Genomic DNA, 20,359 nt, shown 5'->3' on the forward strand with positions numbered 1-20,359 from the left:
GACAAAATTCAGCAACCTTTCTTAATAAAAACCCTCGAGAAAGTCGGGATAGAAGGAACATACTTAAAGATCATAAAAGCCATTTATGAAAAGCCCACAGCTAACATCATCCTCAATGGGGAAAAACTGAGAGCTTTTTCCCTGAGATCAGGAACACGACAGGGATGTCCACTCTCATCGCTGTTGTTTAACATAGTGTTGGAATTTCTAGCATCAGCAATCAGACAACAAAAGGAAATCAAAGGCATCAAAATTGGCAAAGATGAAGTTAAGCTTTCACTTTTTGCAGATGACATGATATTATACATAGAAAATCCGATAGACTCCACCAGAAGTCTGCTAGAACTGATACATGAATTTAGCAAAGTTACAGGATACAAAATCAATGTACAGAAATCAGTTGCATTCTTATACACTAATAATAAAGCAACAGAAAGACAAATAAAGAAACTGATCCCATTCACAATTGCACCAAGAATGATAAAATACCTAGGAATAAACCTAACCAAAGATGTAAAAGATCTGTATGCTGAAAACTATAGAAAGCTTATGAAGGAAATTGAAGAAGATATAAAGAAATGCAAAAACATTCCGTGCTCATGGATTGGAAGAATAAATATTGCCAAAATGTCAATACTACCCAAAGCTATCTACACATTCAATGCAATCCCAATCAAAATTGCACCAGCATTCTTCTCAAAACTATAACAAGCAATCCTAAAATTCTATGGAACCACAAAAGGCCCCGAATAGCCAAAGTAATTTTGAAGAAGAAGACCAAAGCAGGAGGCATCACAATCCCAGACTTTAGCCTCTACTACAAAGCTGTAATCATCAAGACAGCATGGTATTGGCACAAAAACAGACACATAGACCAATGGAATAGAATAGAAACCCCAGAACTAGACCCACAAACATATGGCCAACTCATCTTTGACAAAGCAGGAAAGAACATCCAATGGAAAAAAGACAGTCTCTTTAATAAATGGTGCTGGGAGAACTGGACAGCAACATGCAGAAGGTTGAAACTAGACCACTCTCTCACACCATTCACAAAAATAAACTCAAAATGGATAAAGGACCTGAATGTGAGACAGGAAACCATCAAAACCTTAGAGGAGAAAGCAGGAAAAGACCTCTCTGACCTCAGCCGTAGCAATCTCTTACTCGACACATCCCCAAAGGCAAGGGAATTAAAAGCAAAAGTTAATTACTGGGACCTTATGAAGATAAAAAGCTTCTGCCCAGCAAAGGAAACAACCAACAAAACTAAAAGGCAACCAACAGAATGGGAAAAGATATTTGCAAATGACATATCAGACAAAGGGCTAGTATCCAAAATCTATAAAGAGCTCACCAAACTCCACACCCGAAAAACAAATAACCCAGTGAAGAAATGGGCAGAAAACATGAATAGACACTTCTCTAAAGAAGACATCCGGATGGCCAACAGGCACATGAAAAGATGCTCAACATCCCTCCTCATCAGGGAAATACAAATCAAAACCACACTCAAATATCACCTCACGCCAGTCAGAGTGGCCAAAATGAACAAATCAGGAGACTATAGATGCTGGAGAGGATGTGGAGAAACGGGAACCCTCTTGCACTGTTGGTGGGAATGCAAATTGGTGCAGCCGCTCTGGAAAACAGTGTGGAGGTTCCTCAGAAAATTAAAAATAGACCTACCCTATGACCCAGCAATAGCACTGCTAGGAATTTACCCAAGGGATACAGGAGTACTGATGCATAGGGGCACTTGTACCCCAATGTTTATAGCAGCACTCTCAACAATAGCCAAATTATGGAAAGAGCCTGCATGTCCATCAACTGATGAATGGATAAAGAAACTGTGGTTTATATACACAATGGAATACTACGTGGCAATGAGAAAAAATGACATATGGCCTTTTGTAGCAACATGGATGGAACTGGAGAGTGTGATGCTAAGTGAAATAAGCCATACAGAGAAAGACAGATACCATATGGTTTCACTCTTATGTGGATCCTGAGAAGCTTAACAGAAACCCATGGGGGAGGGGAAGGAAAAAAAAAGAGGTTAGAGTGGGAGAGAGCCAAAGCATAAGAGACTGTTAAAAACTGAGAACAAACTGAGGGTTGATGGGGGGTGGGAGGGAGGGGAGGGTGGGGGATGGGTATTGAGGAGGGCACCTTTTGGGATGAGCACTGGGTGTTGTATGGAAACCAATTTGACAATAAATTTCATATATTAAAAAAAAAAATGGTGCTGGGAGAACTGGACAGCAACATGCAGAAGATTGAAACTAGACCACTTTCTCACACCATTCACAAAAATAAACTCAAAATGGATAAAGGACCTGAATGTGAGACAGGAAACCATCAAAACCCTAGAGGAGAAAGCAGGAAAAGACCTCTCTGACCTCAGCCGTAGCAATTTCTTACTTGACACATCCCCAAAGGCAAGGGAATTAAAAGCAAAAATGAATTACTGGGACCTTATGGAGATAAAAAGCTTCTGCCCAGCAAAGGAAACAACCAACAAAACTAAAAGGCAACCAACAGAATGGGAAAAGATATTTGCAAATGACATATCAGACAAAGGGCTAGTATCCAAAATCTATAAAGAGCTCACCAAACTCCACACCCGAAAAACAAATAACCCAGTGAAGAAATGGGCAGAAAACATGAATAGACACTTCTCTAAAGAAGATATCCGGATGGCCAACAGGCACATGAAAAGATGCTCAACATCCCTCCTCATCAGGGAAATACAAATCAAAACCACACTCAGATATCACCTCATGCCAGTCAGAGTGGCCAAAATGAACAAATCAGGAGACTATAGATGCTGGAGAGGATGTGGAGAAACGGGAACCCTCTTGCACTGTTGGTGGGAATGCAAATTGGTGCAGCCGCTCTGGAAAACAGTGTGGAGGTTCCTCAGAAAATTAAAAATAGACCTACCCTATGACCCAGCAATAGCACTGCTAGGAATTTACCCAAGGGATACAGGAGTACTGATGCATAGGGGCACTTGTACCCCAATGTTTATAGCAGCACTCTCAACAATAGCCAAATTATGGAAAGAGCCTGCATGTCCATCAACTGATGAATGGATAAAGAAATTGTAGTTTACATACACAATGGAGTACTACGTGGCAATGAGAAAGAACGAAATATGGCCTTTTGTAGCAACATGGATGGAACTGGAGAGTGTGATGCTAAGTGAAATAAGCCATACAGAGAAAGACAGATACCATATGGTTTCACTCTTACGTGGATCCTGAGAAAGTTAACAGAAACTCATGGGGGAGGGGAAGGAAAAAAACAAAAAAAAAGGAGGTTAGAGTGGGAGAGAGCCAAAGCATAAGAGACTCTTAAAAACTGAGAACAAACTGAGGGTTGATGGGGGGTGGGAGGGAGGGGAGGGTGAGTGATGGGTATTGAGGAGGGCACCTTTTGGGATGAGCACTGGGTGTTGTATGGAAACCAATTTGACAATAAACTTCATATATTGAAAAAAAAAAAAAAGATTCCTTACCCTACCACATCAGCTGAGTGTCACTTCCTTGACAGAATCTAAGATTGAACATGATGAGCAGAACTGCATTCCCACCCATCACTTGTATCTACACTCACCTACCCACCTGCTCGAACCAGGAGGGAAACCCATTCCTTACCTCTCCTTCATTCCAATGTCCTGCACTGTTATCAACACATGCTCAGCCAAGGGCAAATTATCCTTTACCTTAACACCTTCTTTTTTTTTAGTTTCAACTTTTTTTAATGTTTATTTATTTTTGAGAGAGAGTGAACGTGAGCAGGGGGAGCAACAGAGAGAGAGGGAGACACAGAATCCAAAGCAGGCTCCAGACTCAGAGCTGTCAGCATAGAGGTTGATGCAGGGCTCGAACTCACGAACCATGAGATCATGACTTGAGGCGAAGTCGGACACTTAACTGAGTGAGCCACCCAGGTGCCCCTATCCTAACACTTTCTAATTAAACCACACTATACTTTTTCTTCTGCCCATATATTTCTATTAAGATACTGTGGCCATATCTAGTTGACACCAAACAGATCTCACCTCAGCGAAATTACCACAATATAGATTTATATGAATCATCTATTGAATCATTTGCCAAACATATTGTCCCTTTCTTTGTGCCCAGCACCCTGTTAGGCTCTAACTACACTTCCTAAAATATACCAATCTTAGGATTTGGTGGGTTTTTTTTAATTTACTCTGTTAATTTAATAATTTTATTTTCATTTACCCATCACATGTTACTTAATGTCTCTGTAGGTGCCACTACACAGATTAATTCATTTAATCCAATGAGCTAATATTTATTGACAGCCTACTGTGTACATTTAATACACACTATAAAAGAAACAGAGAACTATAATTCCCTAAACTTCAAGACAGTGAAATGTAGTAAAGTAGGTAAGAATTACACACTTATGCACACACACACACACACACACACACCGTAATACATCAATCAGTGCCATATAAGTGGTTCAGAGAGCAAGTTATATAGGAGCTTAGAAGAGAGAGAAAGATATAACTGACACACAGTAAATGTGCAATCAATGTTTGATTGAATTAAATTGAACCAGGGCACTTAATATTGAAAATAAAGACAGATGGAATGACAAAAATCTGATAATGTGGAAATTTGCACAAAAATACTGAGACATTACATGCGTGTTTTCTTTTAAATACGTTTTTACTTAAAGTAATATAAAAACATGTTAAAGTGACATTTTATTATCATCACTACACATGGGAATCCCTACAGGTGACATCTCTACTAATGTGCTAAAAATAAATTATTTTAAATTCATTCTATTTTTTTGAGACAACATCAGTATATTTGGTATATACCTACAGGGTTTTGGTTAATTTGAGTCTTCTGGAAGTCATTTGATTAATAGTTTCTTTTCTACTGCCTAACTGGCTTTCTTGTTTATGTTACATAGAAAAAAAAGCAGAACATGACATCATTCTGAAAGTTCACAATGAGAATTTAAAAAATCATATTAGGAGGGAACACTACTCAGCAGGTACTCTAGGCATGAAGAAATGGAGACAGGAATCTGTCTTTCTTCTCCTGTGACATCAATTCATAAATCAAAATTACCATGACTAAAACATCACAAACAGATTAGCACATTGGTATGATTTTCAAAGTAGAATCTCGGAACTAAAATATCCATATTAAAATAGCAACCCCATCAAGTGAACCAAAACATTCCTAATGAAATGGGAGCCTCATAAATTAAGACTCCAGGTAGCAAGACCAGTATCACAATCTGAATTAGGTCTTGGAATTCCAATTTGCAGTCAGTATGTAAAAGACAAAAAGAAAAAAAAAAATTCCCCCCCAAAAAGTAAGTAAGGACACCTTCTGAAAAAGAAACTAGCAAGAACATAATAAATATACTGAAGCACATCAGACCACCTGGATGAAGCAGGGGCTACTCTAAAGGGCAGGCAGCATGGATCAGTCAGAAAGCCAGGGCACGTCCTGGTGTCAACTGCAATGAATGAATGAGGGGCCCTGGAGACGTGAGCAGAGTTGAGGAGGGCTGGATGATACTGTTCATCAAGATTCTTTTTACACTTCCTGCTGTGGACTGGTCTCCAAGGAGCCTCCCGTTTTACTGAGATTACCCTGAAGTTGCTGCATTGACTCAGCAAATGAGGTTGTCAATTTTCCTGGTGGAGGGGTTCTCTTTGAGATCAATAATTTGAAATGAAGAAATAAAATGTAGGAACTACATTTTAGGAACTACATTTAGGAACTACTACTACAGATTTCCTTCTTGAAATCTGATTATCCTGTGTCTAGTCCCCTGAGATATAGTCACATTGTAACTGACATTGTTGGTCTGTGCACCCCCTTCCAAGGAATTACTTTAATAATAATTAAATACTAACCCCAAGTAGTATTTATGGAGTTTCTACCATGCACCAGACACTATTCTAATAACGTCTGCCTATCCCTAGCAGCAAGAAAACTGCATGGGTACCAGTTCCAAGCCCCATGGCCACGCGGCAGATGCTCGATACCTATTTGTGGAATAGGTGAGCAAATTAACTCAACAAACCTTGGAATTCCTAGCTTTACCCTTTCTAGAGAAAAGGGGAAAAGTGGGAGATGGAGAGTATGTGCCCCTCTATAGTGCTTTAATTATAACAAGTTAATGACAAATACATGTCCCTTTTCCTTGACAGCATCTCCACCTTGGCTCTCTTTAACTTCAACCACTTCTTTATCCATCAGTTTTAAAACATGCTTAGAATACTCTAATTCTTATCCTTTTTATGTCTCAGGGTAGAAGATTCAGTGATCCATGCATGACAAATATATGTAGTATCAAAGGGGCAGTTAAAAACTCAAAGCAAGAATCAAGATTCATCACATAAAAGAAACTTCTAAAATCTCCCTGTACAGTGGCCTTAATTACATCATGACAGCCCAACTCCTTTTTCACCATATAAGTGAGGAATCGGATGTGGTTCTACTTCTACATGTTACAAAAGCTAAATATAAATGTGAGTATAAAGTCAAAAGCCAGTTTCCAAAAAATAAGCACTACTTTGAATTTGAAACCCCCTTTTGGCCAGTAAATCCATGCTGAAAATGATGAAGGATTTCTCTAGATTTAGCTTCCTTTAGGGATAATTCTGAGATAACAGTGACAGAGAGCCAAAGGGATGATTATAGGAAACTCATTCCAAACAGCTCAAACATTCATACACTTCTGTATTTCACAGGCACTTACTGCACACCTATGATGTGCATGACACCTTGCAGGACACAAGACCTGGTGTCCAGGGAAAGAGACACATAGATATCAGGATTGTGTGCCCCAGGCTTCTTACAGGAAGCAACAGAGTAGAGGAAAATCACTTAATCCAGCTGGAGCACCACAATCTAGACTAGATTACATGCAGAACAAAAAAGATCTCCCTACAAATAAATATTTCAGCTGCCTCTCCAAAGCAAAGGTGGCATTTTGAAATATTTTAAGCAATGCCAAGTCAATGTTGAAAATCTTTGGGTGAAAATCACAGGCATGTAGAGAAAACCCTCCTCCAACCTCTCATACTTACCTGGAAGTTTGTGCTAAACTAACCCAATATATCAGAGGAGTAAGAAATCTAAACTTTAAAATGCTCTTCAGTTTATAGCAATGTACTTAGTAATACAATGATGTGCTTGACCACCAAACAAAGATGTACTCCTCTGAAAATTTAGCTAACCTAAGCATAAAACAACCTGATGATTTTTGGGGGGAGAGATCAAATATACCTTCTCCCAGTGTGACCTGAAAAAGATTTCTTGAGAAAAAGAATCTCATCAGCTTTGTTTCTTTCTAATCTCCTATCTTAGACTATCTTTAATATGCTGTCAAATGCAGATAGTTCTTTATACCACGGTATGACAGGAATACAAGTAATATAAAAGCAGTTTTGCACACTTATAGACAATATCAAGTATTTTACATAATAATGATGCTAGAGAATACAGACAATGATATTGTAATAGCAATGTGTGATGGCAGCAGCTACACTGTAGTGAACATAGCATAATTTATAAAATTGTCAATATGTTGTACACCTGAAACTAATATAACTGTGTGTCAAATATACTCAAAGTAAAAAAAATAATGATGATGATGTTATAATACAGATTCTCACCTGCTGGGGAAGAAAGAACTAAAGTAGGGTAAAAGACAAAGATTTTATAATTTAATTGTGTCTTCCTATCAAACTCTACAGATTCCAATAGTTTAACTGGCATAATATACTCATTTTCTTTTTTTTATTCACTTAGCCTATGATTGCATTAAGTAGATTACTAATGCGTTCATTAAATGAGGTCCTTCCAAGGGAACTGGTAATTTTAATGCTCCTGGCTAAATGATAAATATCACTAGCTTTACAGCCTTAAGTATGACTTGTGGCAGAGCAAACAAAAGTTCATCAACGATTGAGGTAGGAGAGAATGGATGGCTCTCTATCTTTAATTAAAAATAATCTGTTAACATTACAAAAGAAGGAATAGAGAGTTAACATGGAAATAAATGAATATTTAGAAGTCAACATTATGCCAAATTTAGCAACAGTACTAGGGAAGCTAGAAACTCATCTATATTACAAATACAAAATAGAAATGCATCTATATTTAAAAAATTATCAGAGTTCATATATGAAGTTATTTCTATAATATTCAAATTTTCCCTTTAAACATTCAAACACTAAAAAGTTTCATTTTATAGTTGCACTGAAGTTTCTTATTATCAAAATGAATGCCAAAAGACGGTGGGGAGGGGGGGAAGATTAGAGAGGAAATAAAGATTACCAGGATTTCCACTTATGGCAGCATGATGGATAAAAGTGGATGGACAACTCTCAAGGATGAAACAATAACATGTTGGATAAAATAGCAAAAAAAAAAAAAAAATGTTAATGCAATTAAGTGCAAAACTGAGCAGGAAGGAAAACAAAATACACACAGAGCCCAAAAATAAAGTGAAAACAGGCACCCATACAGGTAAGCACACACCAAAGCTGGCTTCTACCCTGAAGTTTCTGCTGAACTCTAGGGACCTTAACTTTCTACTTCGATGACTGCATAGACCTTAATAGAGAGATCATTCCTAGGATCTCATTTTGAGAAGTCAAAATAAGTAAACTAATAAACTACACTTAAAGCTGGAGCACCCCACTCTCAGATGCAAAATTAACTCCACTGCACAAAAAGGGATGGCAAATAAAGAGTGAAATCTTGCCATTTGCAATGACATGCATAAAGCTAGAGAATATTATACTAAGCAAAATAACTCGGTCAGAGAAAGACAAATACCATATGATTTCACTCATATGTGGAATTTAAGAAACAAAAATGATAAGAGGGGGATGAAAAAGAGAGAGAGAGAGAGAGAAGCAAACCAAGAAACAGACTCTTAACTACAGAGAACAAGCTGATGGTTACCAGAAGGGAGGTGGGCGGTGGGATGGGATAAATAGGTGATGGGGACTAAGGAGGGCACTTAATATGATGAGCACCAGATGTTATAGGGAAGTGTTGCATCACTATATTGTAAACCTGAAACTAATATTATACTGTATATTAACTAACCAGAATTTAAGCAAAAACTTTTAAAAAGGGAATGATGGAAAAATCTTACCTGTTTTTACTTTGGCACTAAATTGAGACAGAGGGAAATCCCCTGAAAATTAATAACAAGCTAGGTTACCCATGATTTTGTAGTCCAGATTTACACTACCTGTGGGGATAAAATCCTCAAGCAGAGAATTCAATTCAACATGGTCCCAATTTGGTAGTTCCACTAAGCAATTAACAGAAGCCAATGCTAATCCTGTCTAGGGGAACTCACCTTCAATCCAGAGCTCAAATGTTTCCCAGAGATAGAACCCCAAATAAAATAGTCCACAGTTTAAAAAAAAAGTTACTAAACACAAGAAAAATAAGGCAATACGACTGAAACATATAACAGACCCACAAAAAGATCTGCAAATGGAATTCTTAGGCAACAAAAATAATATAACCATATTGACTACGATTTAAAGAAATAAAAGAGAGGCTTAAAAATCTAAGAAACAAGAACTCATAATTAAGCACTTGGAATTGGAACCAAGTAGAATTTAGAAATAGATACTACAATAAATGAAATTAAAGTCTTGATGGAAAGATAAAATAGACAAGACACAGCTAAAAAGAGAATTGGTGGATTATAAAATAGATATTTTTAAATTACCCAAAATTAAATCCAGACAAATAGAGATGAAAATGATGAAAAACAGGTTAATGACATCACCAATATGGCGACATAGGTTGTCTCTGACCTCAGTCCCCCTCACAAGACCAGTTAGCAACTATCCATAGAAAAGACACCATTGTGAAAAATCACAGAACCCTGGATAAGGCTGAAATACCCTTGAACCACAGAAACAAAGGAGGACCACATTAGAAGGGTAAGAGGAGAGGTTTTACTTTGAATGCATTACCCATCCCCCAGGCCAGCACAGCACTGCACTGAGATGCTCCCCTCCCCAGGCCTTAGTTTGTCTGGTAGTTAAGAGATCCCAAGATGGACATTCAGCTTCCCTAGCTTTATGGAGCATTTTCCAAGAAGCCTACTCAGGTCTTATGCCATGGAGATCACTGGGGGATTCTACTGGGCCAAACCACTGGAGATCAGATAGAGATACACAAGGGTTTAGAACTTACAGTAACCAGCACTCAGATCTGATACTACAAAAGTGCAAAGGATCATGGGGCACCTGGGTGGCTCAGTCGGTTAAGCGTCCGTCTTCAGCTCAGGTCACGATCTCGCGGTCCGCGAGTTCGAGCCCCGCGTCGGGCTCTGTGCTGACAGCTCTGAGCCTGGAGCCTGTCTCGGATTCTGTGTCTCCCTCTCTCTCTGCCCCTCCCCCGTTCATGCTGTGTCTCTCTCTGTCTCAAAAATAAATAAACGTTAAAAAAAAATTTTTTTTAAAAATACAAAGGATCATAAGATACTACAAACAATCATAGACCAAAAAATTGGACAACCTAGAAAAAATGAGAAAATTCCTGGAAACATATAGCCTACCAAGAATAAATCATGAAGAAACAGAAAAACTGAACAGACCAATAACAATAAAGAGCTGAATCAGTAATCAAAAATCTCCCAACAAAGAAAATCCTAGGACCAGAACATTTCACGGTGAATTCTAAACATTTAAAGAAGAATGACTGCCAATCTTTCTCAAATTCTTACAAAAATATGAAGAGGAGGGAATACTCCCAAACTCATTTTCTAAAACCAACAATACCCTGAGAGCAAAGCTAGATAGGGACACTACAAGAAAAGAAAATTACAGGACAACACACCCAGTGAATACAGATGTATGGGCTGATGTATGGATCTGCTGAATTTTATGTTGTATACCTGAAACTAATAAAACACTGTATGTTAACTAATTGGAACTAAAATAAAAACTAAAAAGTTCTCTCCACAAAAAAGAAAAACTGGTACCATGAGGTGATAAATGTGTTAACTAACTTTATTATGGTAATCATTTTGCAATATATACATATATGATATCATCACATTGTATAACTTAAACGTACACAATGTTATATGTCAAATATATCTCAACAAAGTTGGGAAACAAAAAAACAACAAAGGAATATTTCCAACAAAATAAAAATTAAAAAGGTCAAGAGCCATGGAGTACAGAGTTAGAGGCTCTCATAGGGCTGTCCAATCACAGCTCCACTCTGAACAGGCAATCACCAATATTTTTCCGGAATTGATAAAAGATTCCACTTCTCAGATTCAAAAACCTCAGTGCATTCCATGTTCACATACTCTCCCAAAATAATACATTCAGACACGTCACAATAAAACTGCAGAACATGAAGAGGGAAAATAACTTAAGTACAGCCAGAAAGAAAGGACAAAGCACTAACAAGAGGAATGATAATTAGATTGACAAGTGACTTTTCAATAACAATGGTGGGAAACAGAAAATAATTACAATGTGCTAAGAGAAAATAGCTGCCAGTCTGAAGTAATATAAAACCAGTGAGACTAGCTTTCTAGCACAAAGAATTTATACATAGAACAAAACCTGTAGTTTACCCTCAAAAAATGAAAACGTTTTTTAAAACTCTAAACTTAACCAGAAGGAAAACAATCCAGTTAAAAAGTCTGAGAAAATATATTGGTAACTATGTGGTTACAACCAAACAAATATTTACTATATAAACCTAATTGAGACTATATTAAGTAACAAAATGTAATTTAAATTAGTGAGGAGAAATGATGTGTTATTCAGTAAATGATATTGGGAAAACTGGCCAGACACTAATTAAAAATAGATTCAGAAATCTTGCCATTTGCAACTTTGTGGATAGAACTAGAGGGTATTATGCTAAGCAAAATTAGTCAGTCAGAGAAAGACAAATATCATATGACTTCACTCATATGAGGAATTTAAGATACAAAACAGATGAACATAAGGGAAGGGAAGCAAAAATAATATAAAAACAGGGAGGGGGACAAAACCTAAGAGACTCTTAAATACAGAGAACAAACTGAGGTTTGCTGGAGGGGCTGTGAGGTGGGGGATGGGCTAAATAGGAAAGGGGCATTAAGGAAGACACTTGCTGGGATGAGCACTGGGTGTTACACACAGGGACTGAATCACTGGAATCTACTCCTGAAATCATTATTCCACTATATGCTAACTAACTTAGATGTAAATAAATAAATAAATATATATAAAATAGATTCATATCTTTCATCTTATATTTTTTTAATTCCTGATTTATTAAAATTTAAATATAAAACTAAAATGAAACCATTAAAATGTATGTAAAATTTTGAAAATTTTAAATAGCAAAGATATTTCTAACATAATAGCAAAGCCTGAAAACACAAAGGAAAACACTAATTTAATGCTAATTTAAAAATGGCAAAAATATAAGAAAGGCATCATAAAAATGAAACACTTAGAAAATACTTACAATATGAATGATCAAGAGATAGTTTAAAAATTCATACAAATCAAAATGAAAAGTACAATGACTCCGGTTTAAAGATAAGCAAAACATATGATCAGACATCCTATAAAAGAGTGAAAACAAATTCTTAATAAACATTAAAATTAAAGGCAAGGAAACCCCTTATTAATGAAGATCACAGATATAATAGTTATGAACTATCAATTTTTCTTGTAACACAGTTAAGATCAAACTGAGTAAAGGGCACCTGGGTGGCTCAGTTGGTTCAGCATCCAACTTCAGCTCAGGTCATGATCTCCCGGTTTGTGAGTTTGAGCCCCACGTCCGGCTCTGTGCTGACAGCTCAGAGCCTGGGGCCTGCTTCAGATTCTGTGTCTCCCCATCTCTCTGCCCCTCCCATGTTCATGCTCTGTCTCTCTCTGTCTCTCAATAATAAATAAACGTTACAAAATTAAAAAAAAAAACTGAGAAACACCCATTGTCTAAGAGAGTGTATAGGCACATTTGACAAAATGTATTATATCCTTTGGCTTTATTCCCCAACTTAATGGGAATCTAGCCTAATAAATTATACAAGAATACATATATAACAGCTCCACTTGTTTGTGAATACAAGACTGGTTAAATAAGATAAAGTTACAGTGGAATATTATACTATCTCTATAAATGTTAGTTCATAAATTAGCCCTGTACATGGAAGGCCAGGAAAGACCAAGGAAAGAGGCAGACTACCCCAGATTAAAACAAAGCACTTTTAAGGGAACTTAGAAGACTTGTCTTGGGTAGCTACAAGATAAGTAGATCTCTGCAACTGTGTACCAGAATCTAAAAAGTTCATATAGAGGCCTTAACTGGGTTCAGTCATTTATTCAGTCCATATGGTCTCAACAGCACCATATTCTCTCTTAAAGCAGGCTAAAAATTTGTAGGTATAGTGTGATGTCAACATGTTTATTTAAAAAATAAATAAACTTATAACATAAATTAATATAATCTGAATAACTAATGAATACTTTTATCACTGCAGCTACACCATTAGAAGATACTCATATGTAAATCTTTAACTCTAGACCACATTTTTGACAATGTAATTATCCATAGCTTTATACATTTTAGAATTCATTATGTTTGATGGCAACTAAGCTGAAAAAATATGCTAATTCTTCCTTCCTATCACCATCATGTGCAAATTACACATATACTTGATGAATGCACATGTTGCTAAATTCTGCATGTAAATGATATTTAAGTTTTGATAGTTTCACTGCTTCTTTAGCCAGTATATCTCCACAAATTATACACTGCATATCCAGAACCTGCAAAACAAATTCACAATGCCTAGAATCCAATCAAAGTTTATCAAATCTACAAAAAATCAGCAAACTATGATCTATAGTTAGGAGAAAAATCAAAACTGACACGTTAGCATTAACAGGTTATCATTAGTAGACAAGGACATTAAAAGAGTTATAACTCTAACCCATAAATTCAGAAAGTTAAGTAGAGATATAGAAGATATTTAAAAGCCCCAAATGAAATTTCTAAAAAAATTCTATTTTACACACATTAATAGCATGTATTGTGTGTAATCCCACACCGATGGGATTAATGGAAGAAGAAGAGAAACTGCAGAATAAAACATCAGTGAACTTGAAGACATAGTAATATTCAAAAGAAAAACAAAGAGAAAAGAGAATTTTAACAACATAGTATCAGTGAGCTGTGGGACAAATTCAAGTGGCTTAATACATGTGTTTCAGGGGGCCCTGAAAAAGAGGGGGAATAAAAAAAGGACAAAAAATATCTGAAAAAATTGTAGCTGAAAGTTTTCCAAGTTTGGTAAAAAGCTATCAACCCACAGATCCAAGAAACTCAACAAACTCCAAATAAGAGAAATGAGACGGGCACCTGGTCGGCTCAGTGGGTTGAGTGTCTGACATCAGCTCAAGTCATGTTCTCACAGTTTGTGAGTTCAAGCCCCGCATCGGGCTCTGTGCTGACAGCTCAGAGCCTGGAGCCTGCTTCCAATTCTGTGTCTCCCCCTCTCTCAGTTCCTCTCCCCCTCATGCTCTGTCTCTTTGTCTCAAAAATAAACAAATGTTAAAAAAAATTAATAAAAAATATATAAAAGATATGAGAAAAAATTACACCAAGTAACAACAAAATCAAATTTTAAAAAAAGGACAAATTATCTTAAAAGATAAATTTATCTTAAAAGATAAATTTTAAGAGTAGCCAGGAATAAAAATCACATTATATTTTAATGTTTATTTATTTTTGAGAAAGAGAGAGGCAGAGTGAAAATGGGGAGGGTAATGCCTTTCTCTGACTGACTTATTTCACTTAGCATTATACTCTCTAGCTCCATCCATATTGTTGCAAATGGCAAGATTTCACTCTTTTTTACAGCTGAGTGATATTCCATGGTATATCTAGACTACATCTTTATCCATTCATCTATCAATGGACACTTGTGCTTATTCCATATCTTGGCTATTGTAAGTAATGCTGCAATAAACATAGGGGTGCATCTTTTCGAATTAGTGTTTTCATATTTTTGGGTAAATACCCACTAGTGGAATTACTGTATCCTATGGTAATTCTATTTTTAATTTTTTGAGGAACCTTCATACTGTTTTCCACTGTGGCTGCACCAGTTTGCACTCCCACTAACAGTGCATAAGGATTCCTTTTTCTCCACATCCTTGCCAGCACTTGTTTCTTGTGTTTTTTTTTATTTTAGCCATTCTGACAGGTGTGATTTTGATTCATATTTCCCTGATGATCAATTAAGCTGTTTTTAAAAGAGCAAGTCAAAGACAAGAACATAGCTCTTTATCTCGGTCTCAAATCTCAAGATCCTTTTTCATTTTGTTTTATTCTGCCTTTGCTTTTATGTACTTCCTAAATAAAATAGTTTTTTCTGTAGCATGGTATAATGAAAAGAGCACTGGGTTAGAAATCAGAACCAACTTTTAATTTTGGCACTAAATATCGCTGTGACCCTGAGCACATTACTCAAATTGAACTCTACTTGTCATCCAAAAAACAAGGAGGTTACACTGGATACTCTCATAAATTTCTTCAGCATCCATAATTTACTGTGAATCAGATTAGAGATAAAACAGAAAGACTCCTCCCCTCAAAACTTACTCCAGAGCAGCAATAGAACGTACATCTGGACATAATTAAATCACTCACCATTCAAATGGATACAGAAAAGCAATGAAAGCAGAAAGATTATCTGGCACTCCATAAGTTTCCATCTGCTGTACATTTGAGGGTTCCCAGGAAAGGGAAAATAGTGACCTACATACTGGATATCAACTCAGGGAAGTCATTAAGGAAATAATAACAAAGCAGGAAGCTCTGTCTAGTCATCCTGGGTAAGACACAAACACCTTCTCACAGGACTGGCACAATCAGGCCCATTTTGAATCACAAATGAGGGCTTTGGACCAAAAGGTCTATGAAGGCCCTCCTACTTGCTCCAACATTCTGTGATTTGCATCTTTATTGTAGATTGAGGATTAAAATGGGAACAGATGAACGTTTTTCACACCCAGTCCCAGTTTCATATGAAATGTTTCTGCACAAAATGTTTAATTGCTTTGCAGAAGTCACAAAGATGATTCAATGCCTCTTTCCTCTCCAAATGCATATAACTACTAGCTATGCTTATACAATATAGAAAACATGATGCTTTGGGATAATTTGGAAATGAATGGACAATATTCTCTGAAATAGTTATCACTAATATCTAAGTCAGCAGGTGCTTGCTGAATCACTTCCCCTTTTGGCTTTGGCCCTTTAGAATATCTGTATCTTTTTAAAGTGTATTTAAACAAACAAAAAGGTGGACTGATTGTTCTCAAAAAATGTTTCCACAGTTGGTTATTTACATTTATTGGAGGATGCAGCAGATACCCCCAAAAGCCATTCCCACTTGCCTGCCTTCATTAAAGTTTGAATACATTCCCACTCCCAGCTTTAAGAAAAATAGAATTCACTCCTAGCTTTAAGAAGAATAGAATTCACTCCTAGCTTTAAGAAGAATAGAATTTTTAAAGCTAGGAGTGGCCACATGACACAATTCCAGCCATTGGGATATAAACAGATCTGACAGCAACTTCTGGGAACTTTTAGTTATTCTGGTTAGGTTTATACATTCCCCATGATACTTTCTTTCTTCCCTGAACACAGGTGTCATGTCTAGCCCCGCAGCAGCCCTAGTGCAACCATGAAATTACAAAGCAACATACCAAACAGTAAAGGGGAAAGATAGACAAGGCTTAGGTCACTAACAACACAGTTAAGTTAAAAGATAAACAAATACCTCTTTGCTTAAGCCTCTGTATGCCAGGCTGTCCATCCACTAGTTGCAGCAAAATATATTCCTTGTTGATACAACAGATTTGAGGAAAACAACTAATTGCCTTTTAGTCTGAGAATATATGTATTGCTTACAAAACACATGAAATTGATTCTTGACTGTTTCTTAATACTAATAACACCATGATTATTTAATAGGGCAATTACACATAGTCTAGGTTTCCATCAACATTTCAAAGAGGAAATATTAGCATATCATCATCTCTGATAAACAGCATAAGGATATATTACTTGTATACATATCATAATCCAGTTTCTATCATGGTCATAGCCTCTTTCCTATTATGAAAAACCAGTTAAGTATTTTAGCATAAGCATGTTATCTGCCTCAAAAGCCACAGTCATTTTATTCATTCATAAGTCAAAAGATCTATGTGTCAGAAATTGTCATTTCACATTTTCTCAACTGATAAGTGTAGATACTTGTCAATCCTTTTCATCCAGTGTGCTTCAAACTCTAAAGATCTACATTTTTTTATACCTGGGAGTAATATAGTTATGTTTTGTTATATTATTTTAGCTATACTGAAATGTAGAGCAAGGATTAGCAAACTTGCTCAATAAAGAAACAGATAGTGGGGCTCCTGGGTGGCTCAGTCGGTTAGGCGTCTGACTTTGGCTCAGGTCATGATCTCACAGCTCGTGAGTTCAAGCCCTGCATCAGGCTCTGCGCTGACAGCTTGAAGTCTGGAGCCTGCTTCAGATTCTGTCTCCCTCTCTCTCTGCCCCTCCCCCGCTCACGCTCTGTCTCTGTCTCTCAAAAATGAATGTAAAAAAAAAAAAAAAAAGAAAGAAAAGAAAAGAAAAGAAAAAAGAAAGAACCAGATAGTAAATATTTTAAGCTTTAGGCTTTACAGTAAATATTTAGGCTTTACCATAAGGTCTCTGTTACAACCACTCAGTTTTGTCAAGTAGCACAAAAATAGCCATAGACAACATGAAAATGAATTAATGTCACTGTGTTACAATATAACTTTATTTACTGACATTGAACATTGCAGTTCATAAGGTTTTCAGGTGTCATGAAATATTATTCTTTCCAATTTGTTTTCAACCATATAACAATGTAAAAACCATTCTCAGTTCTTGGGCAATACAGAAACAGGTAGCAACCCCTATTTGGACCACAAGCTATTACTAAATAAAACCTGCTATTTTGCCCTGAATGCTTCAGTCACCCGATTATGCCTTACAGAATAAGCAAATGGAAACTTTCAAAACTTCACTAATGTTTCAGGTGTAGTTTTTTCTAATAAAGCGTTCAACAGACATTCTAATGTGTACTGCTTTACAAATAAATGATTCTAGATTTCTTAATTCCTGCATTCATTTATATAGGAAAAGGCAGCCTTTTTGTATAGCAATAGGCAGCATTACCACAAACGCATTATGATCTGAGATCACGTTTCCACTGATAACTGATAATCCCTGTGAGGGCTGCATCCATAGCCCAGGGGAGTACCCCATTCATTTCTGTGCTCATCCCTGTTATCTTCCCCCTGAGATCACCCCATCGTGGCTGTTCTCTCAAGTCACATAAGCACTCTGCCAGGGAAATAAAGGAAGGCATTCTTTGGTTGTCCTGATTTTAACTGTCTCCCTTAAGTTTAGCCTGGCCACTAGACTTTAGTCCTCTTTCATATAGAGGTTAATGTATACTATTTAACATAGTACTGGAAATCTTAGCCTCAGCAATCAGACAACAAAAAGAAATCAAAGGCATCCAAAGTGGCAAGGAAGAAGTCAAACTTTCACTATTTGCAGATGACATGATACTCTATGTAGAAAACCCAAAAGACTCCACCATAAAATTGCTAGAAACTAACACAAGCATTCATCAAAGTCACAGGAAATAAAATTCAATGTGCAGATGTCTATTGCATTACTACACACCAATAAGGAAGCAGCAGAAAAAGAAATCAAGGAATCAGTCCCATTTGCAGTTGCACTAAAACATACCTAAGAATAAACCTAACTAGAAGAGATAAAATATCTGTACTCTAAAAATTATAGAACACTTATGAAAGAAATTAAAGAGGACACAAACAAATGGAAAAGCATTCCATGCTCATGGACTGAAAGAACAAACATTGTTAAAGTGTCTATACTACTCAAATAAATCAACACATTCAGTGGAATCTTCATCAAAGTAACACCAGCATTTGTCACAGAACTAGAAAAAAATCCTAAAATTTGTATGGAACCACAGAAGATCCCAAATAGCCAAAGAAATCCTGAAAAAGAAAAACAAAACTGGAGGCATCACAATTCCAGATTTCAAGCTATATTACAAAGCTGTAATCATTAATACAGTATGGTACTGGCACAAAAACAGACAAATAGATCAGTGTAATAGAATAGAGAACCCAGAAATGGACCCACAAATGTATGGCTGACTAATCTTTTGACAAAGCAGGAAAGAATATCCAATGGAAAAAAGTCTCTTCAGCAAATGGTGCTGGGAAAACCGGACAGTGAGTGACATGCAGAAGAATGAAACTGGACCACTTTCTTACACCATACACAAAAAATAAATTCAAAATGGATGAAAGACCTAAATATGAGACAGGAAACCATCAAAATCGTGGAGGAGAACACAGGCAGCAAACTCTTTGACCTCGGTCGGAGCAACTTCTTACTAGACATGTCCCTGTAAGCAAGGGAAACAAAAACAAAAATGAACTATTGGGACCTCACAAGATAAAAATCTTCTGCACAGTGAAGGAAACAATCAATAAAACTAAAAGGCAACTGACAGAATGAGAGAAGATATTTGCAAATGACACATCTGGTAAAGGGTTAGTATCCAAAATCTATGAAGAACTTATCAAACTCAACATCTAAGAAACAAACAACCTAGTTAAGAAATGGGCAAAAGACATGCACAGACATTTTTATAAAGACATCCAGATGGCTAACAGACATGAAAAGATGCTCAACATTACTCATCACCAGGGAAATGCAAATCAAAACCATGATGAGATACCACCTCACACCTGTCAGAATGGCTAAAATTCACAAGAAACAACAGGTGTTGGCAAAGATGCAGAGAAAGAGGAACCCTCTTGCACTGTCAGTGGGAATGCAAACTGGTGTAACCACTGGAGAACAGACTAGAAGTTCCTCAAAAAACTAAAAACAGAACCACCCTATGACCCAGAAATTGCATTACTAGGTATTTACCCAAAGGATACAAAAACACTTATTTGAAGGCCTATATGCACCCCAGTGTTTATAGCAGCACTATCAACAACAGCCAAACTATGGAGACAGCCCAAATATCCATCAACTAATGAATGGATAAAGAAAACGTGGTGTATGTATACATGTATGTATATACACATATATACACATATGCATACATATATGCACATATATACATACATATATGTACATATATACACATATATACATACATGCAATGGAATATC

This window comes from Neofelis nebulosa, chromosome 12, assembly GCF_028018385.1.
Source record: "Neofelis nebulosa isolate mNeoNeb1 chromosome 12, mNeoNeb1.pri, whole genome shotgun sequence".
NCBI classification, from domain to species: domain Eukaryota; kingdom Metazoa; phylum Chordata; class Mammalia; order Carnivora; family Felidae; genus Neofelis; species Neofelis nebulosa.